The 27,300-nt window shown below is 46.5% G+C and overlaps 1 protein-coding gene across 2 annotated transcripts in view; it reads left to right on the forward strand.

The window, feature by feature from the left end:
• The first annotated feature begins 15,548 nt into the window (after window positions 1-15,548).
• The window catches only part of RNF152 (ring finger protein 152), a 76,224-nt gene continuing 64,472 nt past the window's right edge, over window positions 15,549-27,300 (forward strand). Inside the window, exon 1 of one of the 2 annotated variants that reach the window (XM_080821856.1) lies at window positions 15,549-15,830. The gene's annotated coding sequence lies outside the window, so the exon portion shown is untranslated. Of the gene's footprint in view, window positions 15,831-19,507; window positions 19,534-27,300 lie in introns of those variants that run through there. The other variant, XM_080821857.1, reaches the window with a different exon arrangement.

Raw genomic sequence — 27,300 nt, forward strand, 5'->3', positions numbered from 1 at the left:
TGTCTCTTCTAGTCTAAATCAAAACTTTAACCTCCCGTTCAGTCCAGAGTTTCTCATTTCCCCACTTGTGGCCTCACCCTCTTGGATCAGAGACCCAGCAGGTAAGGACCAGCACCCTCATTCTTCTTTACCCTTTCTTTGCCCCCCAAATTGTCTTCTTGAAGATAGCCCCAGACTCTGTGGGGAGGGGGGCACTATCTTTCAGCCCTTCCATTTCTGGCCTGGAGTGGGAGGAAGCTTTCCCTCTCCCATTTGACAACTTTATCTGATTACTTTTTTATTTCTAGTCCTTTTAAAAAGATTTTATTTATTTGGGAGCGAGAGAGCGCACATGAGCTGTTGGGCGGGGGGAGGGCAGTGGTACAGAGGGAGAGGGAGAAGCAGACTCCCCCCCCTGTGCAAGGAGCCCAAAGATGCAGCTGGATCCCAGGACTTTGAGGTCATGACCTGAGCCCAAGGCAGACGCTTAACTGACTGAGCCACCCAAGTGCCCCTATTTCTACTTTCTTTCTTTCTTTCTTTTTTTTAAAGATTTTGTTTATTTATTTGATAGACAGAGATCACAAGTAGGCAGCGGGGGTGGGGGGTCGGGGCGGGGATCAGCTCCCTGCTGAGCGAGGAGCCTGATGTGGGGCTTGATCCCAGGACCCTGAGATATGACCTGAGCTGAAGACAGAGGCTTAACCCACTGAGCCACCCAGGCACCCTATTTCTAGTCCTTATTAAATTAGCTGCAGATGGACTTAGGACAACAAGAAAAATCCCATTAAGGATCTGTTTACAGACATTTCCACAGCACACATACGTTCCAGTGTAGAAACCTCACTTGACATGATGCGAGAGTTCTTCAAAGATCAACATAGTTCCTAGAAGCTCTTTAGTCTCTTATTAGGAAAGAAGTGACCATAGAAAGTGAGAAAAATAGCCCATATTGAGCTTTCAATGTTGGAATTTTGGCCTGTAGGGCCCGGAGAATCTGAATGTCTTCTTTGGTTATCTCCATTTTGCGCATGATAAGGTGACACTGGTGTCCAGGGTGACGTGTGTGGCTCCCATTTCTCACAGACAGAATCAGGGCCATCTGTCTCCTCTTGGTTCCACCTCTTAGGTAGTGGGTGGTCTGAATAATGTGGAGAAGAGTCCTGATCTTTGTGCTGTCTCTAATTTGTTTACATTTTCATTTAACTACTCCGCTGGGAACATTAAATCAATGTGGATGATTTTTGAAGAATGTAATCTAGAAAATTCAATTATTTAGTGCCTGGAAGGGTTTCAAAGATTAAAATGCTGTGTAAAAATGTGTAAGCATTTATTATTAAAATTAAATAAATGTTTGCTCCGTGCAATTAAATTGCATTGTCAAAATGGTGTGTTCGACTCCTCCAAACACATTTTGTGTTATTTTTGTTTGGGCTTTTTCGAATGCTCGCAGGCAGAATTAGAAACTGCTCTCCTCTGTCGCTCCCGTAGCTTTGTCTTTATACCTCTCTTTTAGCTAAATTCAATTCAATTTGATTCGATTTCATTTCAAATAACATTTATTAAGTGTAAACTAGGTACTAGTTACTGTACTGGGGTCCAAGGAACAGAAAGTTAAGTTGTACCTTCCATCAAACAGGAGTGTGTGCAAGTACACGTGTGTGTGTGTGTGTGTGTGTCTATGTGTGTGTGTGTGCATGCTTTAATTTTAATGCAGTTAGTTCCCTGGTAACAACAAAATTCAAAGAAGGCAGGGGGAAGGGAACCTGTATTAGTGTTCCAGGTGCTGACAGCTTTGAAAATGAATGATTTTGATTGCATGGAATTAAGTAAGAAAGCTTTTAGAAAAACTGGGCCCTTGCCTCTGAGAAGGATTCAAATCTTTGTGGGTTGGTAGAGAAAGGACTCCTCCCACCCATCCCCATGGAAGAGGCACAATGGAGAAGTATGGTGGTGAAATTTTCCTTCACTGGTTTTGCCCTTGAATTTGGGTGAATCCAGTTCTGCAAATTGGAAATATTTCTGAGGTTTCCAGGTTGTTCAGGTTTTCAGCAAATGTGCCAAGCATGATGGCAACCTTCTTTCTAGAGTCAAGCAGTTTTCTTCATTTGCTCGTAACTCTGACTTATTTAAAATGAAAAAAATGGGGCACCTGGGTGGCTCAGTGGTTTAAGCCTCTGCCTTCGGCTCAGGTTATGGTCTCAGGGTCCTGGGATCGAGCCCCGCATCGGGCTCTCTGCTCAGCAGGAGCCTGCTTCCCCCTCTCTCTGTCTGCCTCTCTGCCTAGCTCTGATTTCTCTCTGTCAAATAAATAAAATAAAAAAAAAAAAACACGAAAAAAATTTCCTTTTTTTTTTTTTTAAGATTTTATTTATTTGAGAGAGAGAGCATGAGCAGGGGCAGGGGGCAGAGAGAGAGGGAGAAGCAGGCCCAGGATGAGCAGGGAGCCTGACTGGGGCTGGATCCCAGGACCCTGGGATCATGACCTGAGCTGAAGGCAGACACTTAACCAACTAAGTCACCCAGGTGCCCTGGGGTGATCCTGAATATTAAACAGCTGGTGTTCGGCAGGGGGGGAAATATATATATATATATATATATGAATTGCAACATCAAGATTTTGGCCTACACCTTTGTGTATGAGCAGAGATTTTTAAGAGGGAAGGACATTAAATAAACTAAACTAAGCCAAAAAAAATTTATGTTTAAAAATTAAAATACAAAAGGACAGGATAAAAATCACAAGTGTCAGCTAGTGTTTTGTCTGTGTTAAAAAAAAAAAGCAAAAGAAAAGCAGGATAAGGTCATCCATATTATAGATATTGATTATGGAAGTTTGGATTCTGAAAAGGATGAGAAAGTCATTTTCTGGTTTACTTCTTATCTCCAAGCCTGTGTCACAGCCTATTCAAAACTCCTCAGAAGCAAAAATACTTCAGCACTTTGGTGAGGCTGCAAGTCGGATAGAATACGAGGTTAACCGAGTGTAAAAGACCAATAAAATAAATAAATAGTGAAAGATAGGGGTAAAAGAAAATGAAGGGAAGGAGCACAAAATGAATGGGGTAATTGCCATTTTTGTGTGCTCTGGAACAAATTGTGGAGGGTGTGGATCTTAATCCTTGAGAATTTGAAAGAATCTGTTAGTACATAATCTAGTCCTGGAGGCTTTGTTGGGAGGCAGTTCTTTGATAGTTATTGTTATTACTCTACTAGTGCATTGTAGTATTTCTGGTTTCAATTTTGGAAATTTATATTTTTTAAGAAAATTGCCAGATTTTGAAATTTATTAGCATAGAGTTGAATATGGTGTGAGAATTGCATATGCAAGTCTATGCTAATCTATTCAAATTCCCTTCCATATTTGTTGTTGCATACTTGGCCTGTTCTAATTTTGTATCGTTTTTATTTTTTCATTTAATTTTTCAGAGATAGGCCATTTTGGTTATTTGTTCTCACATATAAGGCTCTTGAATTTGTTGACCAATCCTTAATTTTATTATTTTGGGATTTTTTACCTCTATTATTTTCTGCCTTTTCTTTATTTTAGGTATCTTATAATAATCTTTTTCTAGCTTCCACATTCAAATGATTAAATTTGCTTTTTTCAACCTTTCTTGAATAACAGTGAAAGCTTCTAAAATGTCAGATTTGTGTCTGGGCACAATTTCAGCCAAATGCCCTAAGTTTTAATACGTTTGTTTCTATTTTTGCTTTTTCTAAATAGTTTGTGTTTTTATGATAACATAATAGGATGTGTATTAGTTATCAGATGGTGAAGCTTTTTTTGTTTAAACTTCTATACTTTTAAATTTGAATCGATTGTTAAAAAAAATGTGACCTATGTAATTTTTGCTATCTGGAACTTATTGAAATTATCTTTTTTTCTTCCTATATATTTAATTATTTGTGTATGTGTGTGTTCCATGGATACCTGTGAACTAGTATTCTGTTTTTTAAAATATTTCATTTATTGATTTTAGAAAGAGAGACAGCATGCACATGGGTGGTGGGAAGGGGCAGAGGGAGGAGGGGAGAGAGAGAGAGAGAGAAACCTTGAGTAGGCTCTGCGCTGGGCAGGGAGCCCAATGTGGGGCTCCTTTCCAGGACCTTGAGATCATGACCTGAGTCATTCTTTACAATTTGGTCCTTGGACCAAATGAATGGTGATCTCATTCATATCTAAATTTTAACCAGTTTCTACCTGGTTTGTTATAAAATCTAGCCCAGGGGCATCTGGGTGGCTCAGTCGTTAAACGTCTGTCTTTGGCTCAGGTCATGATCTTAGGGTCCTGGGATTGAGCCCCGCATTGGGCTCCCTGCTGGGCGGGAAGCCTGCTTCTCCCTCTCCCACTCCCCCTGCTTGGCTTGTGTTCTCTCTCTCACTCTGTCAAATAAATAAATAATTTTTTTTTAATTAAATAAATAAAAATCTAGCCCAGACCTAACTTCAAGTGATTCAGTCTCTCAGCTTCAAATGCTTGCTGATTTTTTCCACCTGGATATGCCACCAGCATCTCAAATACTTTGGGTTCCTAAATTCATCGTCCCCTCTAGCCATCCTCCATAACTGACTGACTTAAACTCAAGGATGGCACTGCTACTGGTTTTCCCATGGACCACTAATGGGGATCGTTGTGGGAATCCAAAAGGGGAAGTCTCTTTTGGACTATTTCTAAGGATGCAATTTAATGCATTGAATGGAAGTCTATGGGACAATCCGAAGGAAGCATTGTCCATATCATTGCCTCTAGAGTTAACCACCCTGTCTCCCCAACATTTGTCATGCACTTGCCTATTACCATCTGTGGATGACTATTTGAGATCCCATCCAAAGCAGCCATTTTCCATTTATTCTAACCCTGAATGCAACTGTTGCGGGTATGTGCATGATATTCTGTCCTGGTAAGATGAGTTTCTTAGGAAGGTTAGTCCCTCAGGCTAAAAACCTTGTTGTTACACTGGTATCTTTCGGCAGTCAGTCATTGGGTCTAATCGACTCTGCCTCCCCTTCCGCTCTCTAGAGGTTCTCAGCCTGGCTGCAAGTTAGAATCCCTGGGGAGCTCTCATGAACTCCCTAACCTATGCCTCACTGAAGACCAGTGAAATCAGAATATCTGGGTTGGAGCTTAGACATCTTACTGTCTGGAAGTTTATCTTGTGACTCTAATGTGTAGACAAGTGGTGCTGGTGAATGAGAAACAGGGCTGCCTGGGATCTGACCTGGCCTTTAATTACTTTGACCTGGGGAAAATTCACACTTTCTGAGAATCAATTTGCAATACTGTAGAAGGTGATAAAACTTTCCTAGCAGAATTATTGAAGGGGCAAATGATATAGTTGTGTGAAAAGGCCCATAACAGCTAGGTACTGTTATGATGATCACACTCCTGTTGCTGCCGGTCTGATTTCTAGCCCTACTCACCTTCACAGGCACTAGGGCTCTCTAGCTGTGACCCTTGCCTCCAGGATCTCTGCCTCCAATTCCTTCTATATACCAGGGCCACATCAGCTTTTCTAAATTACGCTTTTGCTCAAATACTATTCTGCTTTCCATTTACCACCAAACTGATGCATCCTCAAATTGAAACCCAAATTACTTTTCTAGCCTCATCTTCTCTTTCCTAAATATGGTTAATCTGCATCCAGCCATCACCTATCTAGCCAGACAGCTAACAAAGATTTTGAGTTCCTAGCATATGACAGCATTGAGCTAGAGCTTTGGGAAAATGCAAAGATGAACCAGAGGTAAGTGAAGCAAGAAGCTGACCATCTAGAAACTTGTAGAAATGATTAGTTTTAGTAAATGTAATCCCTGGAGAATAAAGAATGCCTGAAATTCAACAAAAACAAAAAGCAAACAACCTCATTCAAAATGGGCAAAGGACTTGAACAGACACTTCTCCAACAAAGAAAGTATGCAAATGGCCAATAAGCACATGAGAAATTAGTTCAATATCACTAATCATTAGAGTAATACAAATCAAAATTATAATGAGATATACTTCACACCTACTCAAATGGCTATTGTACAGAAAACAAAACAAAACCCAGAAATAGTGTTGGCAAGGATATGGAGAAATTGGAACCCTTGTGCACTGTTGGTGGGAGTGCAAAATGACATAGTTGCTGTGAAAAATAGTAAGGATATTTCTCAAAAAATTAAAAATAGAATTGACAGGTGATCCAGCAATTCCATTTCTGGGCATATATTAAAATAATGGAAAGCAGGGTCTTGTATAGATACATGAACACCCACATTTACAGTAGCATTATTCACAATAGGAAAACGTGAAAACAACCCAAATGTTTATTTGATGAATGGATAAATTAATGGTAGGTATATCCATAAATTGAATATTATTCAGTCTTGAAAAGGAAGGAAATTCTGAAACAGACTACAGTGTGGATGAACCTTGAAGACATTAGACTAGTGAAATAAGACACAAAAGAACAAATGTATGATTCCACTTATATGAGGGACCAGAGAAGTCAATTTCATAGAGACGGAAAGTGAAATGGTGGTTGTCAGGGGCTAGGAAGAGGGGGATTGGGGAATTATTGTTTCATGGATACAGAGTTTCAGTTTGGGATGACGAAAAGTTTTGGAAATGGACAGTGGTGATGGTCACACAGCAGTGTCAATGTACTTAATGCCACTGAACTGTACACTTAAAAATAGCTACAGTGGTAATTTTTTTTAAAAGAATTTATTTATTTATTTGACAGTGTGTGAGAGAGAGAGAGAGCACAAGCAGGCAGAGTGTCAGGCAGAGGGAGAGAGAGAAACAGGCTCCCCGCTGAGCAGGGAGCCGGATGTGGAACTCGATCCCAGGACACTGGGATCATGACTTGAGTTGAAGGCAGCTGCTTAACCGACTAAGCCACCTAGGTGTTCCTACAGTGGTAAATTTTATGTTATGTGTATGTTATCACAATTAAAAAAATGTTGTTTCTCTCTGTTGGGCCTTTGAAACTCTGGGTGACAGTCAACTTGGTGTTACTAGTTTCTCATAATATGCTGTAAAGACTGTTCTCACAGTAGAAAATCAAAGCATACATGTAGAAGTGGCATATTGGGATGAATTTGGCTATAGGTAGCAGAAGACAATGTGATGTGTCTTGTACAATAAGGGGATTATTTATGTAAGTTGCCCAGAATCATACTTCTCATAAGATTCAGTGTGTGGCTATAACCTGTTAGTCTGTTTTCCTCTTCTTCCATGTAGCATATCCCTTCTTTTGTTGCAACACCCACCCTACCCCACATGACTTCAACTATCCTGCCTCGTCATGTGGTCACTCACGGTACCATTTCTTTTGCCAGGAATTGGTTTAGGGATGAGTATGTGACATAGTTCTGGATTATGAATCACAAGAGGAAGTTGGCTGGAAGGCTTCTAGAAAAGAGTTCGTCACTCTGAGAAGAAGTTGTTCCCTTTTTTGCTGCTGGATGTTACCTGATCTACATATGACATCAGAATGAGGGCAACCATTTTATAACAAGGGCAGTTTCCCCAGAAAACATGCCAAAGGAGGGAGGAGAGTAACAATACTCACCTTGATTGGGTGGAGGGGAGGATTAAGTAAGATGATGTTTGCAAAGCACCTAACAGTGATTAGACCCATTATAGTATTAAACATTATTTCATTACTCACAATAATGCTTCATAAATGGTAGCCATCCTAGCTGTTCTTCTCCCAAACACGTAAATGAGCATTTGCTTGGTTATCTTTTTAGTTTTGCCAGTGTGGGTAAGTCCTTGGGAAAATACACGGCCCCTGGATATTCCACCATAGGTTGTGAGCTGGAGTCCTAAGTTGTGTTCATTTGCTAGCCCTCCCATAACAAGTTGCCACAGACTGGGTGGCTTCCGCATCAGAAATTTGGTTCACAGTTCTGGAGACTAGAAGTCTGAGATTGAGGTCTTGGCAGGGTTGGTTCCTTCTGAGGGCTGTGAAGACAGGACCTGTTCCAGGCCTCTCTCCTTGGCTTGCAGATGGCCGTCTCCTGTCTGTCTTCACATCTTTCTTCTGTACGTGTCTGTGTCCAAATTTCCCCTTCTTACAAGGACACTGGTCATATTGGATAAGGGCCCATTTCAATGTGTTTATTTCAACTTGATTACCTCTACAAAGACCCTCATATAGCCGTGTTCTGAGGTATTGGAGGTTAAGACTTCAACATACAGGTTCTGAAAAGACACATTTCAACCCATAACATAGGGTAAGAATAGCTATTGGAAAGTCCATTTTCCTTTAGAGCCCACAGAGAATTCTCATGTCACAATTCTTTATCCTATCTCTACCCAGCCCCCTCCCCATGGGGATTTGGAAATAACCCTAAATCCCACTTTGGCTGAGCTGGAGTAACTAGGTTGTGTATTCGTGAAGAAACAACTTAAAGAAGATCCCCTGAGAGGGGATGAAGGAAGCATGACTCTGAAACGAAAAGTGGAAATTTCTGACTGGTCATTAAAATGAACACTTATTAAGCACTGACTGTGTGCAGGGCAGGAGCATGCTCATCTGTATGATGCCGGGGCATGTGTTCCTGGACCTGTTAATGTGAATACACCAGAGTTCTAGTCTTTTAGGACCTGTTGAAGGGATGAATACGTGAGCGGCTGTAAGGCAGAGTCCAGTAAGTGCACAATAAAAGAATGACTTATGGGTCATAAGAGTTCACAGATGATAAAAATGAATCTGGTTGGAGAAATCGGAGTGTGCTTTGAAGGGACACGAGGCCATGGTGAGAGACAGAGAGACGGAGAAACTTTGAAAGCAACAAATCTTTGGAGATTGACTATTGTAAATGTAGGCCCCATGGCTGCATAAGGTACAAAGAAAGTGAGACGGTGAGGCTAGGGAAGAGCAGATCCTCTTGAAATCTGGGGGAGATTTGGGGCCCTGCAGTGCCGTGAGCCACAGTGTCAGCCTTGGAAGCCACTCGCTAACCCTGAGCTACAACAGTAGCGGCTGGGAAGAGGTGAGATGCATTTAAGTCAAATCAAGAGGAATTACCTGGAATTATCTGGAGAGTGTGGTCTGTGGCAGGTATTCAGGGGAAGGACTTTGGATTTGGCAGACCTGGGTCAAGGTTGGGCTCACCATTCGCTGGTCCTGTCTTCTTGGGCAAGGTGTGTAAGTGGCGTGGGCATCGGTTTCCTTGTCTGTAAGGGGGGGGCGTGGTGATCGTAGAACTTCTAAGGATCTCGCGAGCATGAATGGAAATACTCTGGTAATGGTCCGCAACACTATCTGGTACACAGGCTTCCAAGCCATTCACTAGCGAAAAAAGAAGTTGCTCTTTACTGGCTTCGGACTTGATTGATATCTCAAGGTTCTCTTACCCTGTAGCAGAATAATTTGTGGTCTTTAAATCAGATACATGAAGGGGGAGATAGGAAGCACTGAAGCAGAAAGGTTGAGGATGCAGTAGGGCATGCTTTACTTCACCCCGCTTCCCGACACCCTCCACCCACCCGGGGGCCGGGGGATGGGGGGGTGGGGGGAGTAACAGCAGAGGAAAGACGTTAAAGCAAAAAGAGGTAGGAAGTCTGTGGAGAACATCCTAGTCCACTTCCCCTGCAAGGGTCTGACCTCTGGGAGACATGGGCCAGGGGTTGCCATCCCTCCTCCTGACCACTAGAGGGTGCCCTGATTTGACCCTCTGGATCCAGAAGGGCCAGAAACAGATGCTTTGCTTCCCTTGTTTTGGGAAGATTGCGGCTCAGAATGATTGCAGCTCGGAGAAGAGACAGTGGGGAGAAGGGGTGGGTGAGGCCCGGTCTGGACCTGGATGCGGTAAAGGGGTGCTGGGCCAACCTGAGTAAGGTGCAGGCTAGGAACTGAGTCCACAAGATGGAGCCCGCTTCTTGGACCAGTAGGGCAAAGCATTAGATTCAGACTTGGGTCCGAAGAGTGGAGACGGAGCTCGCTTGTTCTTGTTTTCCTTTCCTCCTGTCTCTGAGCTGCACCTCCGTACCATCTGGCAGCTGGTTCAGAGGGTTTAGTGGCCAAGAGGAGGGGAGCCAAATGGGTTCCAGCAACCTGACGGCGGATGGAGAGGAAACAGGGAGAACAGTGACTGATGAGCATGGATGAAGGCACAGCTGGAGGGAATGAGAATAGGACAGATGATGAAGGGAGGGACAGTGAGTAAGAAAGGAGCTGCGCACTCCAGACCTTCCCTGGCTGGTCGAATGTAGTCACTCCAGCCGGTTAGGCAGTGAGACCTGTGTCTCATGTTGATTGTACGGGGCAAGGAATTGAGTTCAGTTTATAATGATTTCCCTCTACCCTACTTAGAGGAGACACTAGAAACTGGCTGGTGGATGGGAGGATCTTGCTCAACCCCAAATGGCCCAAATGTCATGAGAACACAGCAGACCCCTGCTGTTGAGGTGGGTGTCCAGAGGACTTTGGCACCATAATGCGAGGCTGACGTTCAGCCCAGACGCACCAAATGGCCATATTGTTTATGGTCATTATCCAAATGGATTGGTGGATGCCTAGGCCTACAACTGGTTAAACATGTTGACTGTTACCCCTGACTACGCTCACATAGTTCTAGACGGCTGATTCACAGTGTCTGCGGTAGGTATCAAAGATGAGCTTTAAAAAAAAAAAAAAAAAAAGTGAGATGTCTTTGTTCAATCCATCACCACTTTTAGAAAAGCAATCTAGATGTAGGTCCGATGAACATCCCCTGGGGGTTCCAGAATACTTCAGTGTTTTGTTCCAGATGAGGCTTCATTGTCCTTAGATGGATAGCACCTAGTTCTAAGTAGGAAAGAGATTAGACAATGTGTCAAATACAGTACCTTTCTCACTTAGAACATCTTATCGGAATGATTAGTCTGACGGAATTGGCTTAAGTAGGGCCCTAAAATAAAAACCAGTTTTGGAAATGTGCACTCTCTTTAGCAGTCATTATTAGTAAACTAGACTATGTCGAGTTTAAGACTTTTCTTCTAGACTTTTAAAAAGATTATATATGCCTTAAGGAGGCAAATACCACGTAAGGGAAAAGTAAGTTTGCAAATTGAGTAAGAGAAACTCACTCTTCCTCCTGGGAGTTTCTCCTTTATGTTCATATAGAACATTCCACTTCTGACCCTTCTGGTCACCAAAGGTGTGGGGTTCCTCCCCCCCACAAAAGCAATTCTCTGTGACACCAGCTGGGTGTCCCACAATTTAACTCAATCCTGACGCTACATAGAGGAGAGGAGTGGAGGATGGTCAGTCCTGCAAGACTGTGGCCCCTGCCCCCCATGTCAGTTGCAAGTCACGGAGATGACTTGTGCATCTGAGCAGCGATGGGCCATAAAGCAGAGGTTCCTATCACCTTCTGCCTAGGTTTCATGAATTTGTTAGAGTGGCTCACAGAACTCAGGAAAAGTTTACTTACTGTTTATCGGTTTATTATAAAAGGTAGGATAAAGGATACTGATGACCATCCAGGTAGAAGAGACATGTAAGACAAGATGGGAAGGAGCTGGGAGTTTCCATGTCCTCTCTGGGTGTACCTCTTCCCCCCAGACCTCCACATATTCAGCTACCCAAAAGCTTTCCAAACTCTGTACTTTGGGGACTTTTATGGAGGCTTCCTCCTATAGATGTAATACATCCTATAAATGTATTAATAACATTTTAAAAAATATTTTATTTATTTATTTGACAGACAGAGATCACATGTAGTCAGAGAGGCAGGCAGAGAGAGAGGGGGGGAGAAGCAGGCCTCCTGCCAAGCAGAGAGCCCTAATGTGGGGCTTGATCCCGGGACTCTGGGATCATGACCTGAGTTGAAGGCAGAAGCTTTAACCCACTGAGCCACCCAGGCACCCCTAGGATCATGTATTAAATCCATTTCCAGCTGCTCTCCCCTCTCTGGAGAAGGGGAGCTGGGGCTGAAAATTCCAAGCTTCTCATCATGGCTTGGTCTTTGTGCTGACCAGCACTCACCCAGGAGCCTACCAAGAGTCACCTCATTAGAACAAAAGACATTCCCATCCCCCAGGAAATTCCCAGGGGTATAGGAACTCCTGTCAGGAACTGGGGTCAAAGGCCAAATAATAGGACAAAAGATACTCCTAGTGCTCTTATCACTTAGGAAATTACAAGGGTTTCAGGAGCTCTGTGCCAGGAACTGGGAGCAGAGACCAATATATATATTTTCTGCTATTTCACACAAATCAATTTGGTTTCAACATCTATTAGGGAGGATGATAATGTGTCTGGTTGAATATGCCTCCTTGGCTTATCGTTGACAGCATGTGAAAGCTGGCTCAGCATGGGGTACTTCTTCAGCGTTTTCAAACAACTTTGCTGAGGTAGGATTTACAAGCCTTAAAATCCCCTTGTTTTTAAGTGTGCAACTATTACCATAATTCGATTTCAAGATGCAGTTTTAACGTATAAAACTCATACATGTTAAACGGAAAACTCACCCTCATTATTGGGTTGGATTAGGATCTTTAGAGGTTGCAAGCTGAGTAGGATTTGTTTTCCGTCCCAATTTCCTCTTCCTCTCCCTTCTCCTCCTCTTGTTTCTCTCCTTCCCTCCCTCCCTCTTCATGTGTTTGGTGCTCAGGGTAGAAGGTAAAAAATAATCCTGCCTTCAAAGATCGGTAAGACGTGACAAAAAGCAATGAAAGAGATCATCATGTTCTTTTTTGGGGGGTTAAGATTTATTTATTTTTTATTTGAGAGAATGAGAGAGAGAGTGTGTACCAGCTTGGGGAGGGGCAGCTGCAGAAGGAGAGGGAAGCCGAAGCAGATTCCGTGTTGAGCCCGGACCCCCCCTACACAAGCCTTGATCCCAGGACCCTGAGATCATGATCGGAGTCAAAACCAAAAGTCAAACACTTAACCAGCTGCATCACCCAGGTGCCCCTACATCACCACATTCTCTTGTGGAAGTGTCATCTCCAGCACAAGGGCTGTCCTTGGTCTTATGGGGCCACATTTATCTCAGCTTCATCCCAGGTTCTCAGAGATTTAAGGGCTCTGGCCAATAAACCATAAAGATTGTTGAGCACAATAAACCTTCTCAATGCTGTGGGTACAAAGATGAGTAAGAACTCATCCCTGTCTGGATTTAAACGACTTTAGTTCCACCTCAGGTGACTAAATGTTGGTCAATGTTGCTGGTCTCACTGACCTTGTGAACCAGTCCTAGTAGCTCCACCTTTGCCCGTGGGAAATACAGACCCATCTCTTGTACCCTGTCTGATAAGGGCGAGTCTTTCCCTGTTTCCCGCCTGCCTCGCTCCCTCTTCCAGCAGCTCGCTCCGCCTTCTCAGGGGGCCCCCTCCGGCCACTGAACTGAAATTTCAGCCTTCTCCTCACACAGAGACTTAATCACCCACTTTCCTGATCGCTTTTCTCCCCTTTTACTTTTCACCCCAACACGTAATTCATTTTACCTGTGATTATGTTGTATGTTCTCTGCTTTTTCTGTTAGAATGTGTGTTCTCTGAGGGCAGGAATTTGGGTCTGTTTTCTTCTCTGTTCTGATCCTAGAGCCGAGTTCCCGGTACACAGTCCATACTCAAGGAGTATTTGTAGAATGCCTTCATGACCATCTGATCTTTATCTTTAAGACCTGAGATGCCACCTGGACTCTGTCTTACTCCCACCATGGGCAGGGGCTTGGTCTGGAGGGGGAGGCCAGAAGCTTTGGCCATGCTGCCTGCCAGCTTGCAGCTGGGGACACTGCCTGGTCGCCGCTGCTTTGCTCCTGGGACCGCCTCGCTGAAGAATCTTGTTCAGACTTGTCATTGCCAAGGGCTGATGCTTGCCCCTGCGCGGCCCCCTACCAGTCTTAGAACTGGTCTATCCCGGTCTGCCCCAGTTAATTAACCTTTTCTACGTGACAGCTTTACAAGACTGGACAGAAGGCAGAACACCCATGATGGGTTATGAATTAAAATACCAGCCAGCGGGAATTGAATGAGTAAGAATGGAAGTTACCCCACACCAGGCTGAAATCTTGAATCCTCCCAAAGAATCGTTTTGAAAGCCGCTGAAAAAAGTGTTTCAATATTTTGGAATAATTACTGGTCCCTGAAATTAGCTTCTTAAAGGTAGTCTTTAAAGCCACTTCTTGTATAATCATAATATTTATAGGCTAAACTTTCCTAGTATAATTTTGAGGTGTGATAACTTACCATCCTATTCTAAGCTCCTGGTCAACATCAGAAGTTTTCAATACTCTCATTAGCTTCTCATTGAAAAAAAATTTTTTTTCTGCCCTGAATTGGAGGCCAAAAATAAAGACTCCTGAAGCCTTCTACCCCAAGCAGGACTGACAGCCATCAAGCTATAAAGCCATAAAGCTGTCTCTTGGTGACTGATTTCTGTATGTGCTTAGTGACAACACATTTGGAAACACTATGAACAGGTTTTAGTTGAGTACAATTTGAATTTTAGTAGGTCATTCAGAGCCCCCCCCCCTATGGTTTGGAGGGTCTCCTTTTCATTTTCTTGGCAGAAGCACTTCGGTGAGCTCTTGGGAAAGGTTAGAAAGGGAGTTCTTTTTTTGTGGACAAGACGCTGGGACGTAAAGACAGGTCCATTCCAGGAGCCAAGGAAAAAGGCTGCGTGTTTTCTGTTGTTTAACTGAGGAACCATCCAGTTAACCTGGTGCCCGCGTTCAGGCAGGTGGGTGGGCTTATCCTTCTCAGAGTCATCGAACAGACTTTTAGATCTTCATTCTGCATAGAAATTCTTGGAAAAGGCACCAAGGAGCATGCACACCATCCTCTACCAGCTACCCCCTCTCTTCCATTCCCCAGTTCTGCAGTCAACCCAAGAGGCAAGAGACCGTCTTCATATTTTCTTGGAGGAACTAGTCATGCTAAGCATGTTCCCTAAGGTAGAAGTTCGGTTTCAAGGTGGAGAATAAGGTGGGCCGCGGTGGTTTGCACCTGTCATGGAACCCTCAGCATACGCCCCCTCGCTCTTCCCAACCCCTACCTCTTCCCCTGCAACCCTCCCAAGGAGCCAGGTGGTGGGGTATCCGTTCGGGCTGCTCTGGAAGCGGCTTCCCTTCCACAAAAGCAGGATCGATCCCTGCTTGGATTACGTGAACTTTTAGCGGCAGCCAGAAGTATCTGCGGCGACGCGGATGCCAGGGCAGTTTCTGGAAACGCGACGGTATCAACTCCCCGCCTCGGTCCCCCAGTGGCGAGCCGCACGTCGGTCCCCTCCGGCCTCGGCCCCCGCCTCAGCCCCTGACCTCCTGCCTGCTGAACGCGGCCTCGTCTCACACCTGATCGCCGCTCAGGTCCCCCCCTCCCCGGCCCCCCACCGCGCGCGGCGCAGAGACAACGTGGAGGTCCCGGCCCAGGTTGGCCACTTGAGGCACGGCCTAGGGAGCGCGCGGGCCAGGGTGGGCAGCTCCTCACTCGCGCAGCGGGGGTGCGACTCCGGACCGACAGACGGACGTCCAGGACCAGCCGCCGCGGGGGGGGCGGGGGTTGGAGGAGGTGGAGCCGCCGGGGAGGGGCGGTGCCGCGGGGAGCGGAGCCCGGCCTCCCGCCCCCACCCCCCCTTCGGTGCCTGAGTCTGGGCGGTGACACAAAAAGCTCCCGCTCGGAGCCGAGCGCCTGGCGGCGGTGTCCGACCGGGAGCGCCGAGGGCAGCGGGCAGGTGGGGCGCCTCCCGAAGGGCCGAGCCGCGAGCCCAGGCTGCAGGCGCGGACGCCGCGCTCCCCTCCCGCGCCGGCCCCGCAGCCCGCCTCGCGCGTCTGGCCGAGCACGGGTGGCGGGCGCGCCGGGACCACCCCGCGATGCTCCCGCCGCCGCCGCCGCCGTAGGGAGCGCCGGAGCCCGCTGCAGAGAGAGGTCGGTGACTTTCGGTTTGTTTCTCGGCTCTGTCCCTCCCGGGTCGGGGGCAGCGAGAGGGGCGCGAAGGGATGGATGCCCTCGCCCCCACCGCGGCCGCGCCCGGAGCCAGGGAAGCGGGGAAGGGGAGCCGCCGCCTGGTGTGTTGGGGGGGCTTCTTTTGGGCAGCGGATGGGAGTGGCGGGCCGCAGGGGTCCCGGGGAGGGGAGCGCGGCGCACAGCGGGGCGGTCCCGGGGCGCCGGGGAGGGGGTCCCTGGAGTTGCGTTTCGCCGGAGCGCTGGCGGAGTTGGGCTGGCGGCTGGGGCGGGGGAGCGGCGCTGTCGGCCGCTCCTCCGAGTCCTCGGATGCCCCCTGGAGCTCCAGTCCGAGGGAGCGCGTCTCGTGCCCGCGCCGCGCGCGCCCCGGAGGGTGCACGTGCGCGCGCGCCCCAGCTGCGCCCCCACCCCGCACGCACCCCGGACGGTCCCCTAGCAAGCCCCTTGTCGAGCGAGGTCCCCACCCCCAGAAGTTGCCCTCGCGCGCCACTCCGCGGCCCCGGGACCCCTCTCGGGAGGAGAGGGAGCCGTGACGGGCCAGATGGTGGGGGTCTTTTGTGCGGACCCACGTGCCTGGGGCGCTTGCTCCTGGAAGGGCAGCGGCAGGACAAAGCAGGCTGGACGCGTGGGACGCTGCACGCGAGGCGGCGGTCCCCGATCCCGCTTAGGGTGGGGGTGGGGCGGGGGGAAGCGCTGCGCGGTTTTGGAAAGAGTAGAGAAATCGGCAAAACAGTGACAGGGACTTGATGAGGTGGCGGACGGGGGCGAGGGAAAGGATGCTCGCGAATGCAGCGCCGGTGTGTCTGTCTGGGCGGGTGACCGGGCGCCCCGCATTCCCCGAGAACCCGGCTGACTAGTATATTTTGCTCGTGTGTCTTTTGCCCCGAGATGTTATTTTACGCCTTCTCGTGTTTCTTTCTCTTTTGAGGGGTCACGGTTGCTGGTGGAAGCTCTGCCACCGGAGGAGAACTTGGGGGCGGGGGAGACTGCAGCGGAGTGGGGGGAGGGGGTATTTATCCTATAGAGACAATTAGGAAGCGTTACGCCCCCTCCGCGGCTGGCCGGCTCCCCACACCTCCGCCGCCTCTCTCCGCCTCCCAGCGCACCCACTCCGCCGCCGCCGGCCGGGGAGGGTGCTTGAATTTCTTTCTCTGCTGCGCGAGTCTAACCCTTCCTGCGCGTATTTCACTGCAGGCTGAACAAAGCTCAGGCTCAATTGTGCTTCCTGCTTGTCAGCCTCTTGCCTCCCAAACGCGTGCCATTTCCACTTGATGTCATCACGCAGAAGGGGGTGAAAGGGACTTGATGACAGATTCAGGTAACCCCCAGCAGTCTGGGTAGCCGCCTGGGTGTCTCTGGGTCATTGGGGCCAACAGTGTTTGCACGGGGCCGATTTGGGGGGTTTCTGCATCACACCATTCCTTTGCTGTCTGTGTGGCGGAGCCGTGGGGGGCTGCTGCTAACTCCTGGTTCCGAGAAAGAAATTGCAAATGACTTGAAACCTTCCTTTGCAAGAAGTCGTTGAGGGCAGGGTGCCTTTGGGGTTGAATCAGTTCCGCTGGGTTTCCATGGATGGGAATTTTGATATATTCAGTACATGGGCAATTGTATCTGAACGTGGGGTTTGGATAGATGCCTGCTTTCTTATCTGTAGTAATATATTTTGGCTTCAGTCTGTTCATGGATATCGCTGGTTGAAAAGGTATCATTGTGAGGCGGATTGTAAATTTGACCAGTGCTCAATTAGGGCATTGGTCAAACGTAGTAACCTTCTTAGGAAATAATGTCTCTCCTGCAAGCCTTCATTGTAATAGTGTTTGCAGTATCAGGAGGGACATGCCAGCAGTAAGTTCCTGGGAGATGGAACGGAGGGCAGCTGGGGGAGCAGAAAGAGAACGGAGAAAGGGCGCTTTAGTTAAGTTTCCATTTACATAGCCATGAACCATTAGGCTCTCAGTCTGCATTTTATCTTTAGGTGCTTGGTTCTTTTCCAAAAACTCAGGCCTGTTCCTTTCTTTCCAAGGATAGCTCTGTTCTGGTGTCAACCTAATGAAATCTGGGGTTATCTTGACGGGGCTCAATGAAAATGTAACCTTCAGACGCGTCAGATCACCTTGGCATTGGCATTGTCTCCTAGAGGGCAGAGTCCTGGCATCCCGCAGGAGGAGCCGAGAACGAGTGGTTATGGAGGTGGCCTCAAGGTTCATCTCGTAGGAAGAAGGCACTGCTGAGGGCCCAAGCTCTCTTGAGCTGCAGCAATACCCACACTGTCTGTGGCAGATTCCCTCATCACCTTTCCCCTCCCCTCCAAATCCCTTGAAAAATAAAATTGAAAAACTTGAAGGATTTGTCATTCACCTCTAGGGTAGTTTTGAAAGGTGACTTTAAGCAAACGTCAGTGACAACTGGCGTGTATCCTTGTACTCCGAGCGTCAGGGAATCACCAGGAGAGGTAAGGGAGGTATCTGGTCCCAGCTGGAACAAAGGCCACCGCTTTGGGAAGATCAGATTCGTAATGGTGCCAGGATAGAGGGATTTTGACAAGTAATTTTTATGTCAGCAATAACGCAGGGTGTGTGCTGTGTTTCTGCAAGAGGAGAAGCCACGTGATGGGATAATAAGGAGTGTAATAATGCAATAGAAACAAAGGGTGTGGGTTTTTTTTTTTTTTAATAGAAAAAATAAATACCTCACACACAGAATTCCACACGGGAGAACAGCTGCCTGCACATGTAAATGCACGTCCAAGAACAAAGATAGCTACAGTGCAGTGTTCGGCGTACTGTGGTTTTAAGCGCTGTGCGGTAATAAATCATAATAAAGTGCTATATTGATGCTTACTTTGCTTTCTTGAGGTGGAGGCTCCCCAGCCCCAGATGTCTGCAGTAGTGTGTTTAGCTGTGGGGTGGGGGACCCTAGAGGGTTATTAGCCCAACCTTTGCCTCCAGTGCCCAAGGCCTTTCTACAGAGTGTTCCCTCTAATTCAATTCAGTAGATGTTGATCGAGCACCTGATAAATAATAGTCTCTGTGAAAAATGCCAAGGGGGGGGTTGGTGGGGAGACTGTCTGGAGACCTAAAGATGAGCCACCTTCAGGAAGCTTATGGAAGACCTGATTTTAATTAAGTTGGATGGAAGCTAAAGAAAGAGGAACAAAGGGTGGCATTGGACTTCTGAGGGAGGAGCTTATGGCCATTGAATGCCTCTTTCATTGGGGAGATCACTACTTCACAAGTGACTGGACCTGTTGTCAGAAGGTGACCTTTTTTTCATAGGCTTTAAACTCTTGAGCTGAATTCCACAGGAATGTTTAGATCTCACCATTGTTGAAAGGTCATTCTGCTTCATTCTTTATTCCCTGCGAGTTGCTTGAACTTGTCTGTCCTGTCTGCACCCTCTACATTTGAAAGGATGACTTGAAGTTTGAAACAAACTCTGCTTTTTTGGTATTACCTGATTTAGAAAACAGATGGGGAGAGGAACTTTTGCAGGTTTCTCTCTGTTTTAAAACAGTGATAATATTGGCAAGTTAGGTTAGGTTATGCTGCAGGAAGAAATCACCTCAAACTCTCAGTGGTTAAACACAGTTTCTTTCTTTCTGGTGCAGTGTGTCCGGCGTGGTCAGCAGGCCCTGCTCGTCGTCACCTGAAGACATAAACTGATGCAGGTGTGATCTTGAGCACGCAGTGCTGGAAAGGAAACTAGAGGATCTCATTGTATTAATGACACGAACGGGCGCAGAAGTGACTCCGATCGCTTTGGCCAGAACTTGTCCTAGAACCCCATTGAAACCATAGTTCAGTATCTCTTGTCTTGAAAAAGGTGAAATTTGAAAAAGGGGTAGCGGTGAGTGATCACCAATGACTTCCACAGGTGCTGTGGCCCAGATGAGTTTGCAAAGTGTCTTTCTGTGGGGCTAGCTCATGCGTTGTAGACATTGGGTGTTACAAGAGTATCATTTGAAAGAATGAATGAAAAATATCTTAAAGAATCTGGTTCTACCCCCACATGGTATTTACTGATGTGTTGGTATTTTACTTACTGATATGATTGTACACTGACCATCAAATTAAAAGAACCATAATGTTCTCTCTTGTTGTCTGTTTTGAGTAGTTGTTCATTCTGATGTGATAGGCCAGGAGATGGTTCTAGGGCTAGTTCTAGGAGGTTCTGCGCTTAGCATTATGTAACAGAGAGCTGTTACTTACAGACGTCTCTCCCTCACCATCTGCTTCTTGTCTAAGACTTCTTGAGTTTGTTTGGAACAGCCTGGGTAGGAAAGGAGTGGCAGTGGGCCTAGAGTCACATAGGGGGTGGCCTCGCACAGCAAAGATTGCAGGGCTCCAGAGAAGACTTCGAGGGGGCAGGAATGTGTGTAGGGTGGCCTTGGGTTACCCCCTTGTTACTCTGAGGTTTAGCAAAAGCACTTTGGAAGAGCAGCGTTTTCTGGTCAGGGGACCAGCAGAACACCTAGAGAGTTCTGGGACATTCATGCTCCCATCAGCAACCATGTTGACGAAGAGGGTGGTAAGTTTTAAAGCCTGCCTTGTTGCATTGTCCCTCAAAACAGTTGGGTGCACAAGGGGCAGCAGGTTAAGTAATTGGTGGCTTGTAGAGAGATTTTGCTGTCAGAAGCGCTGGTTCCTCAAAATTTCTTTGTTCATGTTGTGATTAATGCATGCATGGATTAGAATTTTTAGGATTTGAGAAGTACCTTCGGCATACGTGTGGAATTTAACAAAATATTTTGCATTGCTTCTGGCTCAGTAATCACCTCGCTTGCTGAAGTCATTTTTTTATGAAAAGCTCTCCGTAGACAGGTGATACGGTGAAATGACAACTGGCCCCTGAGTCACAGTGACTAGGGGACATTAGTGTTAGCCTAAGAATGCAGAGGCTGCCCTTTGCTTCCCTTGAGCGACACAGTGTTGCACCCACAGGCAGGGAACGTGGGAAATGAGTGGCTGAGAAGCCTGCAGGGAGAACCAGATATAGCCCGTCCACGACCTCCAGGAACCGACCAGGGTGCGTGGGGTTGGGCTGAGGGTGAGCACAGACCCCGCAAGGGGGAAAATGAAGCCCTGAGGAACTAGTCTCGGGATATATTCGGGAACCTCCGGAAGACGTTTCTGTGTTTTGTTTGGCCTCTGAGTGCCCACCACTTAGTTAATTTCGTAATTAGTCCGCGGACCAGGTAGAGGACACTTGTGGAGTGAATGGGATGCCTGGCCTCAGGCGCCGTGGAAATGTCGAGAAAGCCGGAAGGGAGGAGGGCGTGGGTTTTCCTGCTCCTTCCCTGCCGGCTTTTTGGCTTTGTGAGCTGCCAGGAGGCTAGGAGTCTGCCTTCGTGATTGAAATCACCATTTAGATAAAAGAAGTACTCTTATGTTTAAGGATTTTTGTTTTCTGGTTGACTTACTGTCACTGGAAGACTTGAGGCCAGCAGCAAGCAGTTTGTGTGTGACTGTTTCTCCTTTGGGTGGTCCTTGAAGCCTATGGTTTTCCGGCCTAGACCCTCTATGACTGCTGAGGCCTGGAGTACATTTTTTTGTAGAATTGTGGGGGGAGCTCCTTGTGGCCTACGGGGAGCGGAGGGCGTGACTAGAGCTGGGTGTCTTATTTGCCACTGGATTTGTTCATTCCCGCTCACGGCAAACATCCTGCAGGTTAAAGCTTACTCTGGCATCACACAGGCTCCCTGGGCTACCAGACTTCATTGATCAAATGCCGTGGGGAGGGGCAGAGACCTGTTGAAGTGGGGTCTTGGGGCACCATGTTCTGTGCCCGTGCTTGCTTTCTCGTCTTTCCTGCCTACCTCCCAAGGAAATGTAACTTTCCTGCCTCGCTTTCTGTTTATAAATCCAGATAAGCACACTTAGTACACTCCTCACTGACATTCTCTGGTCACTGATGAGATTTTGGCAAAAGCTTTGACAGATACCGTGGAAATAGGGAGCGTTCTCGTGAATATTGGGATTCTATGATGAACACAGATGGACTGTCCCTCCTTAGGGACAGTTCCCCTGCCTCCCTTCGTTTCTGTCCTCACTACCGTCTCCCAGCAGAGGACTTTATTTCTCTCTGGACTGTAAGAGTGGGTACCCTTACCTCCTGGCTTTCCCACCCCAATCCATATGACAAAATGCTGGTACCCTTAGGACAGTAGGCCATTTTAAGTGTTCATTCCCTTGCTTAATACTTTTCGGTAGCTTCTGTCTTTTGGGGATGAAGTTCATATATTTCACTCTTCCCTTTAAGGCTTTCCCCACCTAGACTCAAGACTTTATGTCCATCCCTAACTTTTGCTCTGCCTGAGTTTAAGATTAGCTGGGATGGTGAACCCACTAGTCCCTGAATGTTTTGCATAGCCTGTTTAAAATTCTGGAATATTCTGTGGCCTACAGTGTCCTCTCCCTATACTCTTGTCACTCAAGGTGTGATTTGGCTCTTAACTCTTCTAAAAAATTTAACTCTGTCACTTTAGCCCATAGCAGTCCTTCCCTCCTCCAAAGTTCCCTGGCAAAATCACCTTCATCCCTCATTTCATTCAACGTTCATTCATTCTACAAAGGACACTTATCATAGATGGTCTTGTATTATCACCTAAGATGGAGGGGTCTTCTTTTCTTTTCTATTCTTTCTTTTTTTTTTTTTTATTTGAGAGGAGAGAGAGCCAGAGAGAGAGAGCACAAGTAGAGGGGAGGTGCAGAAGGAGAAGCAGACTCCTCGCTGAGCAGGGAGCCTGATGCGGGGCTCGATCCTAGGACCCTAGGTTCATGACTGGAGCCAAGGGTAGGTGCTTAACTGACTAAACCACCCAGGCACCCTAGTCTTTTTCTTTCTTTTTAATCCCAAAGAACAGAAACCCACTCGAGCTAGTTAAGATAAAGGGCGATATAGTGAAAAGATATCCCAGGATGTGAATGGGATTTTTCCAGTCATTGCTTAGCTGGGGGAGAGGGTGAGGGGTACAGTTTCCTCCAAGGGGGCCTTGGAGCTGGTGGATGTAGGGACTGAAACCAGCAACATCTCATTTCTCTTGCAAACTCCTTAGAGATGAATACTGGATGAGGTTTGAACCTATTTTATATTCCCTACCATGTTAGTGCAACATAAGGGCTCAGTACATACTCAATCATTGATGAATCTTTGACAGCCCAGAAATGATTTTGACCTACTGTGATAAAGGAATTATAGATGCTTTTGGCCTTAGACTTAAAGGAAGTTAAGAAGACAGAAACTTTTTTTTTCCTGATTGACTTTCTTTATTTGTTAGAGAGCAGAGAGCACGAGTGTGAGTGGAGGTGGGGGAGGAGCAGAGAGAGAGGGAGAAGGAGACCCCCCGCTGATCGCAGACCCCAACAGAGGACCCCAAGACCATGTCCTGAACTGAAGCCAAGAACTGGAAGCCCAGCTGACCCTGAGGGAAACTTATTTTTAAGAGCTTCCCCTACTTGCATTAATAATGATTAAGTATTGAATCAAATTAGAGTTGCCAGGCTTCATGTGCATTTCAGCGGTTGGGAAGTAAATGTTCTCATTGAGGGTTGTCACTCTAACAAAAGGAATTGTTACTGGTAATCTGTTTTTCAGCTTCTGTTTGTCCGCTTCTTCCAACACAACAAGAGTACACACAAAAACATCTTCTCGAGGGACACAGAAAACTTACATCCCATGGATCTCAAGGCTACCCCACAGTCTCAAGAAGCAGACTGTGTTGTTTGGATTTGACCATAGTGGGCAACTGTTGTCCAGTCGGCTGCCATGTCTCCCTTCGTAATTACCTTGTAGCCATAAGTGCCTTTGGGATAGACATCTGGTTTGCTCTACCTCTTTTGATTTTGGAATGAATACTCGTTCACATGATGGAAACTCTAACCCTTGGAATGCTTGATCCTTACGGATAGCATTATTATGAAAGAGGAAATGTGTTTAGCTGCGTGGAGAAAATGGCCACGGATACATTAACATCAAAATAATGTTCTCAGTTTGAGGGCTAATGAATGGAGCTGAGATCAGTGTCTCAAAAAACGAAGTATTTGGTGTGATAGTCTTTTCCAGTTGTATTGCTCTGGGGTAGGTTTGTAAATTGCTTCCTTGCAGGTTAATACGAGGTTAAAAGTGGTTGGAGAGAATGTGGATAGATCTCTGTACCTCGTTTGGAGAATTTGCCCCTTTGTTGCACGTGACATAAGGATCAACGGTCATTGTGAGTGAGTGATAGCTTATTCAACCGTACGGTAGAGAGCCATCTTTACGTGGGGCAAGCACTTGTCCATCCGGTCCTACTCCATCACATTGACGATTGAGCAACCTAACAACTGAGAAACAGAATCCATCTGTCCACCTCTGGTGATGGGTAAAATAGCATTTGAAACACTGAGAATCAATGGCGTAAACCCTGTATTAGGTATAAAATTATATTAAATTATTAAATTTATTCCAATAAGTTCCTGCCATTTGCTAGGCACAATTCTGCACAGTTCTTAGTAAAACCCTTGCCTTAGCTTAATGTACAAACTTAACTTGTAATTAATTTGTGTGTTTTTTTGTTTTTTTTTTTTGCAGTGGCGAAGCTAAAAGGGAACAGAATAAAAGAAATATTTCTGTTACTCACCCCCCTCAGTTCTTGATCCATTACCATACATACCCATCTTACCTGATCCTAAGTCAGTTGAGTGATTAAAAACATGGCATATTTGAAGCAAGATGGGTTTGGGTTCAGGTGTTGGCTCTGCCCTTAATGACCTTGAGTAAATAAGGTCTGACTGAGCTTTGGTTTCTTTGGCTGGAAAATGGAGGACAGTCAACCTCACTGAGCTATTCGAGAGTAAGTTAGTTCATTTGCATAAGGTGCTTAGAGTGTTGGCCTGTGCATGGTAAATGCTACATTAATGGCGGCTGTTAATACTGTCCCTTTTACTCGGCATCTGCCATCCACCAGTTGTGTTGAAATCTGGAAATCTCGGGGTAAACAGTTGTGCTTTACGCTGCAGAAGCTCTTGAACTAGCCACGAAGATAACCACATCCAAATACCTACGGCCTCCGGCATTTTTATGAGGATTTGCTTCGTATGTCATGGCGTTGGAGTCTTGTCATTGGAGAGTCTTTGTAGAGCTTTGCCTAAATGGCGTGGAGTTTAGGATGATCGGCCTTCTCAGGAGGAGGCTGGAGGAAGCAGAGAGGCTCTGGGACAGCCCGCGGGCAGTCGGGCCTTCCTTCCAGAGCACCAGCCTCCTTTCTCCTGTGACCTCAGTCCTCCCAGGCCAGGCAAGGAAGGGTCTGGTTTCCAGGGTCTGGTTTCTTGGGAGGTAGGATGACCCACTGATTCAGCTTGTCCAGGACTAAGAGGATACCCAGGGTGAGGGACTTTCTTCAAAACCAGAAAGGCCCCAGGAAGCCCAGCATTACTTGGTCACCCTACCGAGGGGTCCTGTCCTTGTTTGTTTTTTTGTTCTCCCTGAAGCAGGCTTTGTGGACATTTCCCACGGTTGGAGAGACTGCCATCCTCAGAAGAGAGGCAGCAGAGAGCTGGGCTGGACAAGCCTGCAGAAGGTAGTTGGCTTTGTCAGTCCTTTGCTTTCGGGAATAGGATCTTTATTATTATTGCTGTTATTTTTATTAAAGAAGAGATCTCTTTAGTACAGGCAAGAAAGGCAACTAGCCTATACGATAGAGCTATAAAGTTAACGGGATCTTTTAAAAGTGCTCTTTAAGTTGTAATATTTGTTGTGCCTGGAAGGGTTTTTGCACAGGGCTTGGTACACAGTGGCTATTTAATAAATACTTGTTGAAGGAAGGGTACAGTTTAATCTTGGGAAATGACCTTGAGAGCTGGGTTCCAGTTCAGGGCCGGGTTGCTGATCCTTGCAGGATTTCAGTCTGGGCCCTCGGATGGGTTCCTTGAAAATGCACGACCTTCTGTCTGCTCTGGGTCCCTTGTGCTGCGGCCTGGAGTGTGTCCCTGTATGAGCTATCGCTTCTCTTGACTGTTCTTCTTCTTCTTGGTGGAACCACATGACACCGGCCGATGAGTTGCCTTGTCTTTTGTTTGACGCTCGGATGCTTCTGGAACGTGCGCATGTTGTGCACATAACTGTAGTGTGATGGAGTGCCTGTGCACCCGCTGCCCTGTGCTTTCCTCGAGTTAAGGGAGCGATTTCCTGATGAGTCTGTTCATTCCAAGTGAGGGTTGGGAAGGGAAGGAGGCCTAGCTCCTGCCTCTGGAGTGGGGTATCTGGAAGCCTGGGGGCCAATTTGTCTGCGTTCTCTCTTTCTGAATCTCCATTACTAACACATGGGGTTGATGGCACCTGATAAGGCCCTTGGATTAGCCACAGATTTTTCTGATCTTTAGCCGATGCCTTCAGTGATAACCCTTTGTGTTCTGTTTCTTCTTGGGAAGTGTAACTATTTATCTGGGGATGTTAGGACCTGCAGCAAATGACCAAAACAGTAATTAGTTTGCTAGTTGTAGACCCCGGGCACAGAGCACCTGAGGGCAATTGCTAGACATTTACGTCACCCTTTCAACTCAGATTCCTGGGTAATCACCATGGCTCTGAGAAATACTCACTTTGGTTCCTGATAAGCCAGATTTCTTCAGGGCCTGTTGCTTCACCTGAGAAAAAGGTAAATGGTTTGTCTACGGAAGGGGAAACTTACAGGCAAGCAGAATGCATTTTATAAATTGCCCTTATTTCTACACGCAAATGCTAAATATTAGCTCAAAGAGTTAGTGTTTTTGTTTGCTTTCTTTTTTTTTCTTGTTTTTTGGGTTTTTGTTTTGTTTTGTTTTTTGCAGAATCACTCGTTTACTATTTTCCGACAGCAGAGTCAGAGCTATCCAAAATTAATCGTTCACACACCTTGAGTTTATGTTACAGTAATAAACGCGGTGATTGAGAATCGCATCTTAGAGCCGTCATTCTTCCCAACAAGAAGTTGTTTGATTTGCGAGAAAAAATGTCTTCACTAAGAGGTTAAAAGGAATATGCGAAGTTTTACCCCAGATTTATTAGGTCTTATTTGTGGAACCTGTCTGTGGAGGTGCCAAAGCTTCTTTTTAATGTGCTCCTTAAAATAACATTCTCAGGAATCAAGGCCAGTCTGGAATGGAAATTGAAAAAGAGATGCCATCCAGACAACTTAGAATTCCTTGTAAATTAGGAGGGCAGTGATAATCAATTTTGAAGTGTAAATGGAATTCAGCCTCGGTCAGCTGGTCGCCTTGGCTTTCATTTTGTTCCTTGTCCTTGACTTAGCGCAAAGGGCAGCGCCATTTGACTCTACGGTGCCTATGAGTAAAGGTGACTGGGGCTTCGCCTGTGTTCACCTAGGACCCCCCAGGAGTGGGGTGTTCACCGCGATTCTAGGCAGAGGCGGAGGCCGCTTGGCTCCGGCTGACGCTCCTCTGGGTTCTGGAGTTCACCT

Source organism: Martes martes (genome assembly GCF_963455335.1).
Source record: "Martes martes genome assembly, chromosome: 13".
NCBI classification, from domain to species: Eukaryota; Metazoa; Chordata; class Mammalia; order Carnivora; family Mustelidae; genus Martes; species Martes martes.